Below are 20,661 nucleotides of genomic sequence, written 5' to 3'. Positions count from 1 at the left end.
CCCCGCAGATCTTCTCAAGCCTGTAAGAACAAGTAGAATGATCTTACTAGATACTGGTTACTCTGAGCATTGTTGAGTCGGCTCCATGCTGATGTGGCTGGGCGGAGAGCAGTGTACATGCCTCAAGTGGATGAGACGTGCACTTCCTCCCACTCCGGTGGATGCCCTCCCCTTTAGTGTAATTTCCTGTGTGGTCATTTCCTGTGTGATGTCATTTTGTATGGAGGAAGCGATTGGCTGTTGGGGCCATGACTTCCTGTTTGTCACTTTGTCACTTTTGTTGCCGATGAATAAAAGATTGCTCCCAGGATCAGGGCAGAGGAAGGAGCAATGGAGCTAAGATGGTGACTATGTCTGTTTACTGGGGGAAATGCAGGAGACACGGGTTGCTTAAAGATGCATTATACCAAAAAGCTGAAAGGGTGCTTAGCAACGCAGGAGACATGCTTTGCGCATAGCGAAATCTCCAAGTCACTCCTCTTTGGTACCAAGGAGCAGAATCTGCCCTTTTTTATCAGTTGGGAAGAGCTGCACAAACTTTATGACTATGCTACTCAAGCTTTGTTCATTTTCCCATCGATGTCTGAGAAAGCATTGCAAATAGAGACCCAGTCCACTTTAAGTTTGTAAAAATTCTAATACCAGAGTCTATTTTCTTTCCCTCCCCAGGTCCTGTAATGAAGGATGTTCATCACTTGCCAAGATGTTCCACAATTCTGCATAACTTCTTGTACAGGTAGCAAAGTCTCTGATTAGAAGCTATTATGGGAAGCATGCATAGACCACATTTCAGGTGAAGAAAGTATACAAAGCAGTGTCCATGTCAACATAAGATGCAATCTGCCATTCAAGTCATTGCAAATGGAAAATCCCAAAACCTCATCACAATGTGAGTCAATTCATGACAACTCCTCATTAACGCATCATGCAATCATGCAGCACCACTCTCCAACATTTAGGAACCGACCTTGCTAAAGAAGAGTAGAAGGAGGCCATGTGTAAACACCAAACAGAACTGAAAACACTTGGAAAAAAAGGTATGTATATGTATCTTTTAAAGGCTGTGAAAAGGGCTCAAATAAGGGATGGGGTGCATCTCAAGCCCAAAAGTAGGCTATAAAGAAAATCTGCCTCTCCCACATACGGCACCTACATGTCTACAAATAAAGCCGGCCATGCACAGAGCAAATTGCTTTCCTGCAGGAAAGAAATTAGCTCGATTCCCCCATCAACAGAGAGAGAGTGTGTTGATGCCAGAATCCCTCCTGTCAGGCTATTGTCTTCTCCCGGTGGTGGAAGCCATCCCCGCCAGGAGAAGACAGTAGTTACTGCTAGTGGCTTTAGCAGCCACTAGCGATAATCACAAGAGAATACAGCAGGCTGGTTGTACCCAAGTTGATCGATCAACTTAGTACATTCAGCCTGTCCATTAACAGTTTGAATCTCGGCTAGTTCCTGCTGAACCGGCCGAGAGTCAAACTATGTATGGCCAACCTAACTGTTCTAATATCACACACAATACAATAGCAATTATTTCTAAATTGTACATTGAAAAACATATCTACACAGAAATCGGTCACTTACCTGGCAAGACCTACATACAATAGATGGAGTACGGGAAAGAAAGCTTTCCCTTTCGTATGTCATGAGTCATACATTCCTGTACCTGCAACAAAAAGGGAACATATAATGTTCACATCACTAATGATCCATTTTCCTTTAATTCACAAGCTATAAATGCAATATAGAAGCAATATCCTCTAAGGTGTTACAACTTCACATAAAAGGGTACATTCAGACTGGCGTTGAATGCAGAAGACCACCCAATAATGACCACAAATGAAGTCAATGATTTAGCATGGTCCTGACTTTGCATACACATTTCAGATTGCTGTACACTAGATTTACCTTACTGTAAAATATTTTTCTAGGAGGGACACTAAGGTACGCAGGGTCAGAAAAAAATCTGAGATGTATGGGTTATACTGCTGCCTAAAGGCAGATAAGTGGGATCTGTGTCTATAAGGTAAGTTTGAAGAGAGACAGCGCACGCAACAGGGAACTCCCAGTTCAATTTGCAAGATCCTCTTTCAGGTGCTCAGGCTCAGTGTGTCCTTACACACCACAACACAAACAAGCAAAAGGATTGAGTCAGCAACTCCATAGTCCATATTGCAATTTTAATGGTTGGTTACATGAAGTGACAAGCAAAACCTCTGACAACAGCCTTAGTCATAGCTACGACAGGCTGTTGCCGAAACGCATCAGCTTTTTGCTTGTCACTTCATGTAACCAACCATTAAAATCACTATATGGACTACAGAGTTGCCAGCTTAATCCTTTTGCTTGTTTGTGTTGTGGTGTGTAAGGACACACTGAGCAATCCTTTTGCTTGTTTGGGATCTGTGTCTCCTACCGAAATCCAAGTAAAGGATTTTATGTGAAGTCAAAAAAAATATTGTCTTAATCATCATTAAGGAAACAATCTAAAAAAATTCTGAGATGTTTAGGAGCTCCAAACACAGTCTAACAAGACAAAGAAAAAACGTTAAAAGCTACCACACCAACCAAGCAAAATAAATTGGAAGCTGCTTGCAGCTTAAAGCTCAGTTCCGCTTAAAAGAAAAAAAAAAAAAAAATGTAAAAAAGTCAGCAGCTACAAATACTGCAGCTGCTGACTTTTAATAAACCAGACACTTACCTGTCCCAGGGTCCAGTGATGCGGGGGAACGAAGCCCTGATCCTCTCCTCCTCCTCCTCTCTGCGGTGCCGGCATTGTTATTGTGGGCGCCCAGCTGTGGCTTACAGCCGGGCATGCACTGCGCATGTACGAACCGCACGGTGCGCCGTGACTGGCCGGGCAATCATCTGGGACCTGTGATGTGTCCCAGATGATTGCCGACAGGGAGGGGGGAGAGGTGATCTCCCTTCCGGTGCTGTGGTGCGCCGGAAGTGGGAGCTGGGACCCTCTAAAAAGTGGGTATCCGCTCTCCCCCAAAAAATGACATGCCAAATGTGGCATGTCATGGGGGTCACCTTCCCTTAAAGCGGAAGTTCCATTTTTGGGAGAGACTCTGCTTTAACCACCTCAATACCGGACACTCCTCCTCTCCCCCACCCCCCCTTCCTGCCTAGGCCAATTTTATGTTTTCAGCACTGTTGCACTTTGAATCACAATTGTGTAGCTGTTCATGCAACACTGTACCCATATGACATTTATTTTTATAATTCTGAGACAGATAGAGCTTTCTTTTGGCATTTAATCACCTTGCCTGTTATCAGCACTCCCATCCTCACACAGACAAAGCGCGAGGAAAGGAATGCCAATGACTGGCAAGTCTGTTTACATGTGATCAGCTGTGATTGGACACACAGATCACACAGTAAAGGGCCGCTGTAATTGGCCCTTTACCCCAATCTGTGATCAGCCATGCCTGAAAGACACAGTGGTCACTGAGCGCGCCCGATGCGTGCTGTCTTTTGGCTATAGTGCGGTACTGAAGTGGTTATAAAGCTCCCTGGGAGGACCCAAAGTCCAAAGCTGAAAGTATCAGATGAAATCTAAACATCCACCTAGTTAGGGTACAGTTAAAAATAACTGTTCCGGATGGTTGTTTTGGTGGAAAAAAAAAAAAAAAGCTTGATGCTGGTGAACGTATGAACATTTAGGACCGTATGCACTCTGGGATGAAGAACAACAAAAACGCAGACTTCACCCTCAGCTAAACACCAGAGCCCCATGCACCAGGCTGATAGCCCAGTGTTCATGGTGCCTAAGAACAGCTGAAAAATGTTTAATAATCAAAACCAGGATTTCACATAAAATTATGGTAGCTAAAAAGATTTGCAGAAAATTGCAGAAGAACCACAACCCATATCTAAACATCAAACCTGATGTTCATATTTTTACCTTGTGTATTTGTAAAACTCAACACTTTTTTATAAAAGCAAGTGAATTATTTTAGACCACAACAAATAAAAATTGAGACTTTTAAAAGGTGCTAGTAAACCGACATACAAATTAGAACATGATAATAATAAAAAAAAAAAAAAAAAAAAAAAAAAAAAGGTACAAAGTTTATTGCGTTACACAACTGAAAAAATGCTTGTTAAAAACATTACAAACAACATGGTCTTGTAATCCTTATTTATTGCAGTAGTGGTAAAGTTGGTACTCCCAACATGTTTCACTCATTGGGCTACTTCAGGGGGAGCAGCCGCTAGTACTTTAGAACTGTATTAAGGAAAACAAAATTATAAATAACCAAAACAACAACAAATATCAATATTAGGGCCTAAGCTGTTTTCCAACTTTGTGTTTGTTACCCCAACATTTCATGTGCCTGCTGTGCCACGTGCTGTTATGAAATAGTATCCTGTTCTCTTTTTATTTCTTCCTTTGTGTTCCTGCCAGTCCCTCTGCTTTCCCATTAGAAACTGACCACGCTAAGCAGGATAGCACAGCATGGTGAGCTCTCTAGCTGTGCTGGGAATTCAGCCTGCTCTCTTCCAACGATCAGACCTGTCCTAACACATCTCCATAGCACAGCCTTTCACTGGGAAGCTCAGTGTACTGCTGCTTCTCTTCCCACCAGCTCTTATGCAACTGAGAACAGATGAAACAAAGAGAATGTGATCACTTATAAAAAAGGAAAAAAAAAAAAAGGAAGAAGGATATTGATGTTTTTTTAACATCTATACACAAATGTTTTGCCTTTCATTCCTATTAAACTGAGTGGTTTTAGGTGATGGTGTACAATCACTTTAATACTAATTGGTAAATATTGGGGTAAGCATGGTCCGGCCAAGACTGCAAACTTTGATTTCTGAAATTTATGATTATTATGCTGATATTTGTTATCATTCTGGTTATTTAGAATTGGTTTTCCTCAATACAGTTCTTAAGTACCAGTGGCTGTTCCCCCTGAAGAAGCCCAAAGGGCAAAACATGTTGGCAGTACCAACTTTAGCACCACTGCAATATATTAGGATAACGAGACCATGTTATTACAATGTTTTTAGCATGAATTTTTTTAATTGTGTAACCCAATAAACTTTGTACTTTTTTTTAACTATGTTCTGTTGTTTAAGTGAGGTATAAATATTTCCGAAACAGTTCTAATTTGTAAGTCGGTTTACTAGCACCTTAAAAGCGCCAATTTAGTTCTTTGTGGTCTAAAATGCTTTACATGGGGATGTGGTGCTATTCATTTCTTAACAATTACTCACACCATTGGCTAAAACAAGATAAAGCAAGTGAATGTCAGGGCAAATCATTGACGATGCAATATAAATCTTATGTGAATACTGATCCATCTACAGAAGGTGTACAAGCAAAAGCCAAGCAGGTAACCTTCAAACAGCAGCAGAAATGGAGTGCTGGCAGATAGGTGGTCTATTGTAATGCTTGTAAAAGGAGATGGAGCCCAAAATAATCCTGTTCATTTAGAGAATATTGAGGATAATGACTCAGAGCGACAGTATTTACACACATAATCTCATGAGCAGCTGAAGGAATGAGCTCCAAATGTGGGGGAAAAAAAAACAACTGATTTTTGGATGAACACCAGATAAAATATATTTCAGCAATGTTTGCAGACTTTCCAGTGCTGCCAGGAATCATAAAGGAAATGTAAAAACTAAAAAGATAAGAAAAAACGGTCAGATACAAAAACCGGAGTTACAAAGAGATAGAAATCACATTATCACAGTTGGCTTAAAGTGGAACTCTAGGTAGATATAAAAAGACACAAAAAGACAAAAAAGACACTGTGTAGGTTTAGGAGATATTTATAGTACCTACAGGTGAGCCTTATTATAGACTTACCTGTAGGCACAAGTGGTGTAACGGGGTTTACAACCACTTTAAAGAAACCTTTATAACCATTTTAAGAACTGACATACATCATTAATATCTACCATCCAGCTGGCAGTCCTTCCCCATAACTAGAGGTCACATATTGTTCAGCTCACTTCACTGCTATCACACTCTTCATTTTCCTTCATGTCACATCACGTTAAATGTTTAGCCTAAAGGAAGTAGGATCTATCCAACCAGAGTGCATGCGGAAGGCAGATCATTCCCCGAAAGCCTACAGATTAGCCAGAAAACCAATATAACTATATCCAGAGTGTGACTATATGGTAATAAATACTGACTTTTTAATCAAAGTGTGTATACATTTTTTTGGGACACCCTATATATGAAAACATTATAAATGGATTACCACATATTCTCAGTTCTCAGCTGCATAAGGAAGAGCTAGGGGTGGAGAAGAAACATTACACTAATCTTCCTAGTGAATGGCTGTACAGGGGGCGTGTCAGCACAGGTCTAACCATTGGAGGACAGGCAAGCTGTTCTTCCAGCACAGCCAGAAAAATGACCACACTGGGATGGATGTGTTCTCATGCCTAGCCTGGTCAGACTGAAATAGGAAAGCAAAGGGACTGGCAGGATGACCAACTATTTCACACAATGGAAGAAATACAGAGAAGAGGATACTTTTTAAAACACAAGTACATGGTACAACACATATCAGAATATGAAATGCTGGGGTAACGTATGCTTTAAAGAAGTTTTATGAATTCATGAAAAATAGAGTGGTTTAGAAGTTTACAATCACAGTATATAAATATTTTTTTCCTTGGATCATCTGCTCAATCTAGTAGCCATAATGCAGTATTTACCTGCCCCGCTCCATCCTGTATGAATAAACACCATTCAACCAATAACATTCATTTTGTCCCCATTTACGCAAGGATAATGTGCATGCAGTTTCACAAGACAATTAGCTCTGCAAATGTAAAAAGAGCCATTCCCTGGCCTAGTGTATTTAAAGTTAAAATCTATCACACACTTGGTGTCTAGAATTTGGGCAAGGTCATAAGCTCATAGCTTTACAACAAATTCCTTGGTTTCTAAATCATCTCAGCTAAAGAAGACTAGGGGAATGAAATTCAGGTCTCATTCAAAACACTTGTGCACTTGTGTTTGTCATGGGGATGAAAAGATGTACCATGCATCTGCGTGCAGGCAGTGCCATACATGTCAGCTGGGGCACAGCAGCTGCTCCCAACCTGACATCCGTATGGGTGTGGGTCCCCAAATGCACACTGCCTTCTTTCAGGGACTAGCACCTTGCCCACATGACTGTCAAATTGGGATACAGATGCTGCATCCTATTTGACATGACTGAGACTGCCTACAGACGAGCAAGCACAGCCCTCACACGGGCATATGCTTAAGTATGCCCATGTGAACGAGGCCAAAAAAAAACGTAACCACTTGCCGCCCGCCATGTAGCAGAATGACGGCGGCAAAGTGGTTTCAATATCCCGACCAGACATCATATGACGTCGCCAGGTTATCAAGCCGCTGCACACCCCTGGGGGCGCACATCACAGCGATTGTTGTTGTAGTGTGTCAGTCTGACACACCGCAACACCGATTTAGGTAAAGAGTCTCTAACGGAGACTCTTTACCATGTGATCAGCCGTGTCCAATCATGGGTGATCACAGTGTAAACAGGAAGAGCCGTTGATCGGCTTTTCCTCACTCGCGTCTGTCAGACGCAAATAGAGGAGAGACGATCGGCTGCTCTCCTGACAGGGGGGGGTCTGTGCTGATTATCAGCGCAGCCCCCCCCGAGGATGCCCACAATGGACCAACAGGGGACACCACTAGGACCATCAGGGATGTCACCACCAGGTATGCCATCCTAGATCACCAGGGATGCCAATCAGTGCCCACAATGGATGCAAATCAGTGCCCACAATGGGCATTATTGTTTGGCACTGATTGGCATCCATCCGTACCATCAATTAGTGTACATCCGTGCCACCTATAAGTGCCCATCCGTGCCACCTATCAGTGCCCATCCATTCTGCATATCAGTGGCCATCAGTTCCCCATTAGTGCCGCATATTAGTGCCCATCATCGGTGCCAGTCAGTGCAGCCCCATCAGTGAAGGAGAAAACTTACTTATTTACAAAGTTTTGTAACAGAAACACAAAAAAAATTTTTTTCAAAATTTTCGGTCTTTTTTTTTATTTGTTTAGCAGAAAATAAAAATCCCAGAGGTGATCAACTACAACCAAAAGAAAGTTCTATTTGTGGGAATAAAATGATAAAAATGTAGTTTGGGTATAGTGTTGCATGACCGCATAATTGTCATAAGTGCAACAGCACTGAAAGCTGAAAATTGGTCTGGGAAGGAAGGTGTATAAGTGCCCTGTATTGAAGTGGTAAAGCGATACTAAAGTCTTATTTTTTGTTAGAAAACAAAATAAATAAATAAATAAATAAATAAATAAATACTTACCTCTTCTGTGTAGTGGTTTTACACAGAGCATCCCAGATCCTCCTCTTCTCAGGTCCCTCGCCGGCGCTCCTGGCCCCTCCCTGCTGCCGAGAGACCCCACGGCAAGCAGTTTGCTATGGGGGCACCCGAGCCGTGTCACTGCTCCATTTTTCCATTCAGACATGGAGCAGCGGCTCGGTCCCGTCCCTCTCCCTCCTCATTGGCTCACTGACTTTGATTAACAGCAGCAGGAACCAATGGCATTAAAGTGGTTGTAAACCCCGTTACACCATTTGTGCCTACAGGTAAGTCTATAATAAGGCTCACCTGTAGGTACTGTAAACATCTCCTAAACCTGCATAGTTTAGGAGATATTTACCATATACGCATCTACGTCATCGGCGCATGCACGCTGAAGAAAAGGCTCGCTCATGCCATTCCTTCAGCAGCGTGCTGTGACTGGCATGCGCGGGAGTTACGTCATCGTGGTGCTGGCCAATCACAGCACCGGAGCCCGCAAACTCAGAAATAACTCTGGGAAACAGGTCGCCGGTCACAGTGGTGTGCGGGGCTGCTGCAACATCCTTTGTCTTACAGGGTTTTTTTGTTTTGTTTTTTGGGTTTACAACCACTTTACAGATAAAAAAAATATTCTGCCTTTAAAACTTTAAAGGAAAGCTGTTCTTCATTTAAAAAGAGAAGTATGAGAAATTGTTTTATTCAATAATCATACTTACCTAGGTAGATGCTGCATCTGTCCCCTGCTGGCTCTAAGGCTGAGAACCAAGCGATCAAACACTGCTGATTGCTCGGTTCTCAGAGCTCCCTGAGCAGAGGGATGTGACAGTCAGTCACAGCTGTCTGCTCTGCCTTTCCAGCACTCACTGGAGCGCACTGGGCTGTGGAGGGGGTGGGAGCAACGAGCTCAGGCTCTCAGCGGCTCGCTGAGAGGCTAAGCCGGGTGCCGGTCCAGGCATGTGGGCAGATCCAAACCATATGGTCGTGAAATTTCCTGTGCCTAGACTGATTCGGTGACGTCGTGGGAAAATGGGTCACAGGAGTGCAGAACAAACTGCGATCCTGTGACCCACAGGAAAAGTACAGTCAAACGAGCTTTGGTTGTACTTCTCCTTTATGAAGATTATAACCTGTCATTGTTCTATGTCTCACTGGGGAGATTTCTTCTCACTTCTTCTCCATTAGGAAATGCCTCCAAAGTGTGGCAATCCCTGGTTGTTACATGAGTCACCAAAACTATTTCAAGTTCGGTGATTACAGTAAATTAGGACAAATAGAGAGGATGAATTGCCCTGATGGGGACACAGGCACCAATATAACAAAATGTCCACTCTATTGAGGAAAAAAAAAAAAGGTTTTCCTATACTGTAGTTATACTTTAACATGTCTCTCCTCCCCCAGATTTTATTTTGTATGGGGGTGGATAGGACGGTCAAGCTAGGGGTTTCATTTTAGTACTTGTCAAGTTCCTTAAATCATGTTCACCAATATTAATTTTGTCCTTTAACAGCAGAACATGAACTTGTGATCTATTTTGGGTTGATGGAGGAAATACGCACAGGGTTACTGAACTCAACTGTCAGCTAGGAGTATACAGCGCACTATTACTACACTCAAGCTGAATGAATGCTTTATGGATTTGTAGAATGCGTGAACGGATTGTGGCTGCCAAAACTGATCAGAAATCAAACACATGCCAGACATAAAAGCTCTGTATGCATGTTTACCCTTAGTAAATGGAATGAATAGAACATGTTTAAACGTTAACGGAGCCATTGTCTGCTGCAGCTCCAGGTAATGTATCTTTTGTCATTTTTAATGAATGTACCACATTTGTCCAGTGAAGCAACAGCTTGTAAAAGTAGTTAATAGTATACCTTAGGCTGCTATATACACAGACAATGAAAAGTAGGATTTTTTTACGATATGCTTACACGCCAAAACAATAAGCAATAAAACACTTGGGAACTACTTAATCAGATAAACCACACATTTTGTTTAATGGGTTTTCATACATGGATGTAAAAGGATGCCCCGTGTCTGTAAGACCAGGATCTGATTGCTATTTCCCACAGAAAAAGACAATAAACTGGTTAAAAAAAAACAAATTATGAAGTGATCTCAGGTACAGGCACAATGTTCCATGAGGTATGAAGTAGAGAGAAGACAATGCTGGAAGAAGTGGCAGCAGATGAGAGTCTGTTTCTTTTGGATACATCGCTTCTCATCGAGAGATAGTTTGCCTCTTTGGTGTATCACTGTTGAAGCAATCGAGTCATCCCAAGACCGATCTGCAACAAAGAGCAAGGGATCACCTTCCAGTGTGGTCAGGAAAGAGTGGGGTGGATGCTCCTGCCTTCTGGTGTGGTTACACCCCCTGCCTGGTTGACCTTCCAGTGTGGTCAGGAAAGAGTGGTGTGGATGCTCCCCACTTCTGTTGTGGTTACAGCCCCTGCCTGGTTGACCTTCCAGTGTGGTCAGGAAAGAGTGGCGTGGATGTTCCCCTCTTCTGGTGTGGTTACACCCCCTGCCTGGTTGACTCATTGGGCATAAGCCTTATTGAGTTCACTAGTTCTGGTAAGCCTCTTCCATATTGGTAGTGGATCTCTTTTCACGCATGGGATCATTGTTGCTGGCACTGGGACTTCATTCCTCTTTCTTGGACTATGCATAGGAACATTGTCTTTGTTATCCTATTGGACTTTTTTTTTTTAAGCACCAATACAATTGTCATTTCTGTGTTCACATCTATGCACATTAGTGATATACTTATTGGATTTTTCTCCTTGCTTTCTTTACACTTTCAATCTATTCCACAAACTTTTTCTTCGTTTTGGACACTTATCACCCTTTCGGTCAAATGATTCATGGTCATTTATTATGGTCTTGATGTTTAATTTATGTCAATTTTTTCATTTTTAGATATAGCACAGTGAACTATCAGTTGTACGTACTATATACTTACCCAAGTATCAACCTTTAAAAATGTTTTTTCATCTTTTTTGCGCTGCACTTATTTTGTTACATACTGTACAAATATCATGGATGTAAAATGATACCCCATGTCCTTAAAGCGGAGTTCCAACAACATATCTTTTTTTTTTTCCCAAATCCATCTATTATCATATTATTGTAATGCTGCACTCACTAGTCTTCTTAATTGCACTGCTATAGTTATTATTTTATTGTAAAACTAACTTTATATTAATCCTTGTTGCGGTGTCCCATCTTGCTTGTGGGCAGGCGAAGCCCTCAAGAATAATCTTCCGGGATACAGTGCTGCTGAATAACCAGCATGCACCGTCCGATCTCATGCATGCGCATTATGCACACCTCACAGCGCAGGAAACTACTTTTGCAGTTTTGTAATCTTGCAATGAGAATCGTCAATGCCCACTGACTCCTGGGAATTATGACAAACATCTCCCAGGAATCACTCACTCACCTCTGTTAAAATGTCAGGTTTCTATGATGTAAAAATATGAGACAAAGATAATTCATTTCAGAAGATTTTCCACCTTTAGTGTGACCTATAAACTGTACAACTCAATTGAACAACAAACTGAAATCTTTTAGGTGGAGGGAAGTAAAAATAAACTAAAATAATATGGTTGCATAAGTGTGCACAACCTTAAACTAATTCTTTGTTGAAGCACCTTTTGATTTTATTACAGCACTCAGTCTTTTTGGGTACAAGTCTACCAGCATGGCACATCTTGACTTGGCAATATTTGCCCACTCTTCTTTGCAAAAACACTCCAAATCTGTCAGATTGACAGGGCATCTCCTGTGCACAGCCCTCTTCAGATCACCCCACAGATTTTCAATTGGATTCAGGTATGGGCTCTGGCTGGGCCATTGCAAATCTTTAATCTTCTTCTGGTGAAGCCATTCCTTTGTTGATTTGCATGTATGTTTTGGGTCATTGTCATGCTGAAAGATGAAGTTCCTCTTCATGTTCAGCTTCCTAGCAGAAGCCTGAAGGTTTTGTGCCAATATTGACTGATATTTGGAACTGTTCATAATTCCCTCTACCTTGACTAAGGCCCCTGTTCCAGCTTAATAAAAACAGCCCCAAAGCATGATGCTGCCACCACCATGCTTCACTGTGGGTATGGTGTTCTTTTGGTGATGTGCAGTGTTGTTTTGCACCAAACATTAGGAATTATGGCCAAAAAGTTCAGCCTTGGTTTCATCAGACCAGAAATACATTTTCCCACATGCTTTTGGGAGGCTTTCGATGTGTTTTTGCAAAATTTAGCCGGGCTTGGATGTTTTTCTTTGTAAGAAATGGCTACCATCTTGCCACTCTACCCCATAGCCCAGACATATGAAAAATACAGGAGATTGTTGTCACGTGCGCCACCGGGGTGGATAAAAATCGATTATTTTTTTTGTTTTTTTAAATCAGATATTTTGGATTTGTATGAAATTTATTTTAATAAAATGTTTTTGAGTAAAAATCTAAAAGATAGTTTTCTATTTAAGATACATTAATAATTTAGTTTATTCAGCATGAAATGGAGCTTAGTTATATAGCACAAGGCTGTATATTCTGCAATATTTACATTTTTGGCAAACTCATGCAATGAATCCAAGCTCTGCAAGCTGAGATAACATGCACTGCATTGATGCATTCACACAATTTCACAGTAACCATGAGATAAAACAAAGTTCAGTTATATTCCTTTATCCCATTGTTTTACAAATCTATAAACTGTATGGTTATTTGAAGAGACATGCATCTGTACCAGGCTCTAAGTGTAAGGAGGAAGGGCAAGCAGTAAAAATAAAAGTGAAACCTTCTAAGCAGCTTATAAACCTTGTGATCTTTCTGCACACAGCTTGAAATGTTTTATTCCTCCTTTGAGGAGCAAAATGGTAGCAGGCCATAAAAGAGACCCAGTTTGGGAATATTTACCTGACAGCTTATTATTCTAAATAGGAAACCTTCAGGGTCGGTTCACACTACAACGACTTGGGATCCGACTTGTAAGCCCTCAAGTCGCCCCATGTTGCTTTACTTTGAGATTTGCATTATAGTCAATGAGAGCGTCTTAATTTACACTACTGAAGTCGCTCCGATTTCAGAAAAAGTTCCTGTACTACTTCAATCCGACTTCTAGGCGACCTGTACCCATAGATTTCAATGGAAGTCACCTCCAAGTCGGATCTCCATCTATATTGAAGCGACTTTAAAAGGAAAAAAAATTAGTTTACCCAGGCAAACCCCTCCCTCCCAGAGAGCTGATTATTCTGTGATTGGCCACAGCCAAAGTTGCCTGTCCTGGAGGCGATTTGAAGTCTCGCTGTAAGTTGCTTAAAGTCGCACTGAAGTCGCGTTGAAGTCGCCTTGCAAAGTCGCGCTGAAGTCGTGTTGCCCCTGTGTGAATCGAGGCTCATTTGTTTGTTTGCAAATATTCAAGATTCTAACTACCAGCAAGAATAAGTCCTTACATTTAAAGAGCACCTGTCATGTCAGATCCATCATGGCAGCGCCTGTTAGCGGGCATCCACTCATCTGCTGCCATCATATCCCTCACCTTGTTGTGTCACTGCTGCATCATCATCCGTCCCATTAAAGTGAATGGGACTGTCAGAGGAGCAGATGCTGAGGGACAGAGATGACAGTTGCTCTTTAAAAATTAGGATTTAAATCGAGTTGATTTACTTTGAGTTGAGTACTTGCCAGATGTTCCTGCAGCTCCTTTAATGTTGCTGTAGGCCTCTTGCCAGCCTCCCTGACCACTTTTCTTCTCATCTTTTCATCAATTTTGGAGGGACGTCCAGTTCTTGGTAATGTCACATGGTATTTGCGCAACAAGTTTCATGAATTAAAAAATAACAAAACAGTAGAGTTAGCCCAATTTTTTTGTATAATGTGAAAGATGATGTTACTCCAAGTAAATAGATACCCAACATCTCAGGCTTTAAAATTGTGCACACTCATGAAATGGCGCCAAACTTCAGTACTAAAAAAATCTCCATAGGCGACACTTTAAACTTTTTTACAGGTTACCAGTTTAGAGTTACAGAGGAGGTCTATTGCTAGAATTGTTGCTCTCACTCTAACGCACGCGGCGATACCTCACATGTGGTTGGAATGGCGTTTACATATGTGGGTGGGACTTACGTATGCGTGCGCTTTGTTTACAACGGCGGCCCGGACATGACGTCATAACGTCGCGTCTGGCTCTCCGACAGTCAGAGATGACTGGAAATCTCTATGCTCGTAATCAGGCAGCGGCTTATTTCTCTGGTTCCCCGATGGCACGGGAGAGCCCGAAGAAGCACCGGAGGGTGGCGGGAGGATGTCCCCTCCCATCGCTTGTAAGAACGATCAGGCAGAACTGCCGCTATGATTGTTCTTATGGTACACAGTATCGCCAGCTCTAAAAGATGATATCTGGATGATGCCTTTAGCTGCAGGCATCATTCAGATATCCCCACTGAAAGTCAAGGACGTCATATGACGTCCTTGGGCTGAAAGTGGTTAAATAATGCGTTACAATTTAACTAAATCCATTACTACTACCAACTAAATATACTGGAGATTTTAGTCGACTAAAATACTATTAAAACAATTCAAATTACTAAAATAAGACTAAAAATAAAATGGCAAATTTAATCAAAAGCCTAGGACTAAAGCTAAATCAAAACTTGACATCAAAATTAACACTGGTTCGTAGGAATACAGCCACCCTTTCTTACTCACACCCAGATGGACTAGGGATTACAGAACTTGTAGTATCCATAGTGCAGAGCATATGATTGCAACTAATGTAAACTGCTCTTTCCAAACGAATGAAATTGTGACGGAAAGGGAGAATTCAGGAGCTCATGTTCCTACTAACCAGTGTTAATTTTGATATAAAATATTTTGATTTAGTTTTAGTCCTAGGCTTTTGACTAATTTTTGCCATTTTAGTAATCTGAATTGGTATACTGGAAGAGAGATTAGTCAACTAAAATATGACTAAATTCTCCAGTATATTTAGTTGGTAGTATTAGTAATGGGTTACAAGGAGGCAAAAAAAAAAAAAAAAACAGGAAGAAGAAATGTCATGAAAAATTGATTACAGGGCTAAGTAATAGAAGTGTATGGATTATATATGGAGAATAAGGCTATTGTTTAGTGTGTATATATATATATATATATATATATATATATATATATATATATATATATATATATATATATATATATATATATATATATATATATATATATATATATATAAAAAATATATAGCGCCGGGTGTTAAGAAGACACCTATGCACACGCGCTCCTGAGCCGGGCTGTGTGCATCCATAAACACACAGAGCGCCGGAGCAGTAACCTATGGCTCTGCTGTCCTCAGTTTCTCCTGTAAAAACAGGAACGGAGAGGAGCAGTGCTGGCCTTTCATTAGGGCTGCTCTCACTGGCCGCTAAGGCATTTTCACTGGACACAAAGATTGCAGGGCTTAGCCATTAGGAAAAGTCAGGCATAAGTGCATAACTGAACCTAATTAGAGAGGAGCATAGGAAAAGCTTTTCTGGCTTAGAAAAGTTATAGCGGATATGGAGATTGATTCACTAAAGGCAAACATGCTGTTCATGTTGCAAGGGAATTTTCCCTTGCTAAGTGAATGTGCTAAAAATGTACAAATAATACCCAATTACCTGCAAGGTAACGCCCAAGCGTCTGGGGTGCCTAAACGAGTTTTCAAAACATGGCTTTAAGCATGTTTTTAACGTTGCTTTTTCCTCCCCTGGAGCATAGATGTCCAGAGGAAAAAAATGTCCTGTGTGCATGAGGCCTACATGGAGTTCACTTGAGAAGATTAATACAGTAATAATTTGTGCTGGTCAGTTCAGAGTCCCTTAATAGTTGACCTTTCATTCTGATGACCTGCAGCATTTGATGGTCTAGTAAGCCAAATAACAATGCAAATTACTATGACCTGAAATCATTGTGTAAATATTCATCTAAGAAAAGCCTTTAAGAAGATTGCCATTTTGGTAAATTTGCCTCTCATATCAATTTTTTTTTAGTAGAACCAAGAGACAGGCCATGTTTCCCTAGCAGCATCTATCCACAGAGAACATTTTCATATCTTACAATTACTGAAGCATTCCTATTCTTTGAAAATGGCACTGTGAATTCTAATCTGATAGATATATAAAACTGCTAAACAAAAAATAAAAGAAGAATCAAAAACCACAACCCTACTGAGGCAAATGGCAACAGAGCTAGGTCTAATGTGCATCGAAGTACAAAATACCAATATGCTACGGAAAAAAATAAGATTACTTCGAAAGGGTAATTGTTCATAAAAATAGAAAGAACAAAACCATTAGCAAAAACCTACAATTACACAAAATGTGCGCATAAAATCAACCCCCCCCCACCCACCCAAATCAATATGCAATCAAATCATTTTGTTTAAGAAATTCCACTTTTCAAAACGCTGTAACTTCATCACTGGCACTGTCTCCTGCTCTTTGCTCTGAGTTTCTGCTGTCAAGGTCCTGTAGGTTTCACATCAGCCTGCCTCGATGTTTAACTTCCCTGGCGGTAATCCCGAGTGTCGCTCGGGATTAATTTTCAGTACCAAAAGCGGTAACCCCAAGTTACACTCAGGATTACACTGCAGTATCCATGTACAGGTATTTACCTTGTCCCTAGAATCCCGTGATGTACTCCTGCTGTGTCCTCTGGCCGGATCCTCCGCCCGATGCCTCTGTGTTCCGAGTCCCGCTCCCTGTGAGTGCCGTGATGCATGGTGGCGGAACCGGCGGCAAATTCAAGAAGTACAAAACATAACACACACGCAATACATTGTAATCTGTTAGGATTACATTACTGTATCAAATCATTTGACCTCTGTTTGTCCCTAGTGCTTTGTCCAGTGCCCCGCCTGCACTTTTACCATTCTTTCTGCCTGGAAATTTGAGAACGTTCATGCCAACCAAAAAGCGTCCCTCTCCGTCAAAAGCAGTTTTAGACAAGCTAGAAAACAGCGATAGTAAATTAGAATCACTTGCAGAATTGAGCGACAGTGATTAGTGGGGAAATTCGTCATCAGACACTGAAAGGGACGACAGCGACTGAACTTCGTGATATGCAAACTTGGTGCTCTATTGACTGCGATACAGATCACGCAGCGCTCCCCAAGATTCCCATTTACTGAAGCATCAGGTATGAAAGATGATGAAGAAGACAACCCCTTGGCATACTTACAATTATTTCTGACCGATGAGGTTTTTGAAAAAATAGTTACTGAGACAAACCAGTACCCTGGTAACCCTTTTTCGGCCGCTAGCGCCAAATAGCGCTGCTAAAACAACGGTAAAGCGGCGCTAAGATTAGCGCCACTTTACCGCCGACGCCCGGGCGCTGTGAGTGTGAAAGCACTCTAAGCCCTCATGCACACAGGCTGTTAAAAAAACGTTATGAAAACGCCAGTATCTTTGCAGTGATTTTTTTTAACTTTTTTCAGCTTTTTTCAGCGTTTTTGCAATAGCGTTTTTTTAGCGTTTTTGAGCGTTTTTCCGCGTTAGCGTTTTGAGCGTTTTGTTTTTTTTCAAATTTTTTTTTTTCAATGAATCAAAAACGCTAAAAAACTTTGGTGAATGAGGTTTTTGAGCGTTTTTCAGCGTTTTTCAGCGTTTTTCAGCGTTAGAGCGTTTTTACAGCTGAAAAACGTCTCTCAGAACCCACTGGTCCTGGGTTTTTTTTACAGCTTAAAAACGCCTAGGTGGGCATGAAGCCATAGACTAACATAGACAGGCCTTTTTAAGCTGCAAAAAAAGCTCAAAAAAGCAGCTGTAAAAACGTCCGTGTGCATGAGGACTAAGAATTACAGACCTACAAAATAAAACAAATTTCCATGCAAAACAATATACCACTTTGACATTCAAAAATCAGACATAAATCAGACCACCAGGGAGGTTTAAGAGTGTCATATGAAGGAACACATCCATGGAATCTCTTTAGACGTGTATGCTACTCTTGGCTGGCAACCAGGTGCTACAGACCTAAGATGTGCAACCTGCCGATCAGAAAAGAAAAGAAAGAAAGAAAAGAAAAGAAAGAAAACTTTTTGAGGAACCCTGGTACAATTATACCATCTGCATTACAAGATCAAGTCAAATAGCAGTAACTTACTGCAAGCACCAACAGTACATTTATTAGGCAATGTATCCAATGTTGCTGCACTCGCATCATTTTTCCATGTAAACATTAATAAGAGTTTGTTTCATCTCTCCTGCCAGTAAATGCAGTTTACACATTTGCAGGCCAACTCAACCCAAATCAGCTTTGTACGGCTGATGGCAAGTTAAATGGAAAACTGGCTTCTTACATCATTCAGAAGCTTCAATAATTAACTATTCCCATCTAAATTCCCTGCTCCATGCTACTGCCACAGTCCCAGCAGAAGCAAATTATTGCTTCATAGTTCCCAGATGGATTATCTGTAATGTGTAATAAAAGACTGGGGAATCCTGCTGGAAGAGAGCAGCACAATATACCCCCGTTGGTATAGTCATGGGGGTATAGAGCCATATATCAATGCAGAGAAATATCTTGAGTCTCTAAAAAGCATGAATAGGGCGATGGTTATTCAACTTACTGGAGCTCATTCAAAGAATAAAATGTCAGATCTGATTGGAGTTTCAAGCACAAGCTTAAAAAAATGCTAGGAGGTAGGTTTTTTTCACGCAAAGTCTTCTGCCCAAAAAATGTCCTTTCTCCCCCTAGAATTTTTTTATTTTCTGCATATAGTGTACAATGCATAGGCAGTACACTGTATCCTGTGTGCCTGACTATCCGTCAGATACAGAGAATACAGCCAGGTTCTAGGGATGAGGCAATGCCTATGTGCATGTGAACCAGTTACATTATCAGGAGTAGTGGCGGTGAAGATGGCAGCAGCAGGGTACAAAAGTGGCGATAGAGCCTGGACCAGTCAGTGCTGGAGAAGGTAATTATCCTAGGTAAGCATGAAAGTATATTGTACATATTTATTATAGTAAGAGCTGCCCAATCCAGTGGACTATACTTCTGCTTTAAAGTGTTAGTAAACCCAGGACCCTGCATTCACTATATCTGGTTTCCCACAGTACACAGAAATGCAATAGTTTTAGTAAATATAAACTGCTAAAATCCCTTTTCTCATAAGCAGTATATAGCAGTCTTGTGACTTTTATCAGTGTCTGGTTAAAGCTTGTAGGAAGAGGTGTTTTCATTCTCCGATTGTCCTATGAGGCTGCAGGACCCCTGACCCTCTGTCTGGAAAGTGCTGGCCCTGTGGCTGATCACATGCACTCTTCCAAGAAAAAAAAAAAATTCTAGAAATACACACCAAACTGAGCATGTGCAGCTTGCCCCCAAGGCTCTGCTCTATCAGCAGATGGATTGGGAACAGTGGAAAAAGGGGAGGATCACAGAAAATCACAGAAGACTGGATCAAACAGCCTTTTTACACAATGCAGAAGATAAACCCCTTAGTTTCCACATTAAGTATAACAAGCATGCTTTACAGCATATTCAGACTGATTTTACTGTTGTGGGTTTAGTAACACTTTAAGTTTAGGACTTTTGTTACGGAATGTATCAGACAATGATATATGCATTCTAGTTCTGTCATCTCAGCACTGCAAAGAAATCTCATACGGCCCACTGCAGTGGATATTTAAAAAAAGTTAAAAAAGAAGTTTGAGATTTATAAAAAAAATATATATATATCTATATACTCACCTAGGTTGATGCAGCAGGGAACCCATGCTGCATCTGTCACCCACCATCTCTCCAGTGAACTGAGTGATCAAAGACCACTGGTCACTCAGTTCTTGGCATTCTGTGAGCAGAGGCCTGGGGGGCTGTCAGTCAGCAACTCTGCTCTGTTGTCCCCCCCCCCCCCAATACACTAGAGCGCTGGGCTGTGGAGGGGAGCGGCTGGCTCAGGCTCTCAGCAGCTCGCCAAGAGGTTGAGCCAGCTGCTGGTCCAGGGACCTGGGTGGACCAGACCGTCAGAGGTCAGGGGTCTTCTCAGAGCCTGGACTGGCTCTGTGACTTCAACCCACTGTAGGCAGAAAACCGGTCACAGGAGTGCAGAACAAACTGCACTCCTATGATCCATAGGAGAAGTACAGCCAAAGCTACTTCTCCTATGAAGGTCCTTTCAAGCAGTCTGTCTGATCAGGACTGCCTGTCAGTATTTCAGGCAAAGCGAGGTGCATGTTAGTTTATGGGCAGGAGGATGCAAACAGACACACATCTGTTTACATCCGCTTACCTCCAAGTCTGTGCAGGTCTGGGGAAAAAAAAAATAAAAATGGAAAAAGGACTCC

The 20,661-nt window shown here is 41.5% G+C and overlaps 1 protein-coding gene across 2 annotated transcripts in view; it reads right to left on the bottom strand.

Moving 5' to 3' along the window:
- The window catches only part of OSBPL8 (oxysterol binding protein like 8), a 411,605-nt gene that overhangs the window by 364,922 nt on the left and 26,022 nt on the right, over positions 1-20,661 (bottom strand). For both annotated transcript variants that reach the window (XM_073620008.1, XM_073620009.1), the window contains exon 2: positions 1,585-1,666. The gene's annotated coding sequence lies outside the window, so the exon portion shown is untranslated. The remainder of the gene's footprint in view (positions 1-1,584; positions 1,667-20,661) is intronic.

Source organism: Aquarana catesbeiana, linkage group LG03, assembly GCF_042186555.1.
Source record: "Aquarana catesbeiana isolate 2022-GZ linkage group LG03, ASM4218655v1, whole genome shotgun sequence".
Lineage (NCBI taxonomy): Eukaryota > Metazoa > Chordata > Amphibia > Anura > Ranidae > Aquarana > Aquarana catesbeiana.
Note: the sequence above shows the minus strand (reverse complement) of the source record. Positions and strands in the feature narration are given on the sequence as shown.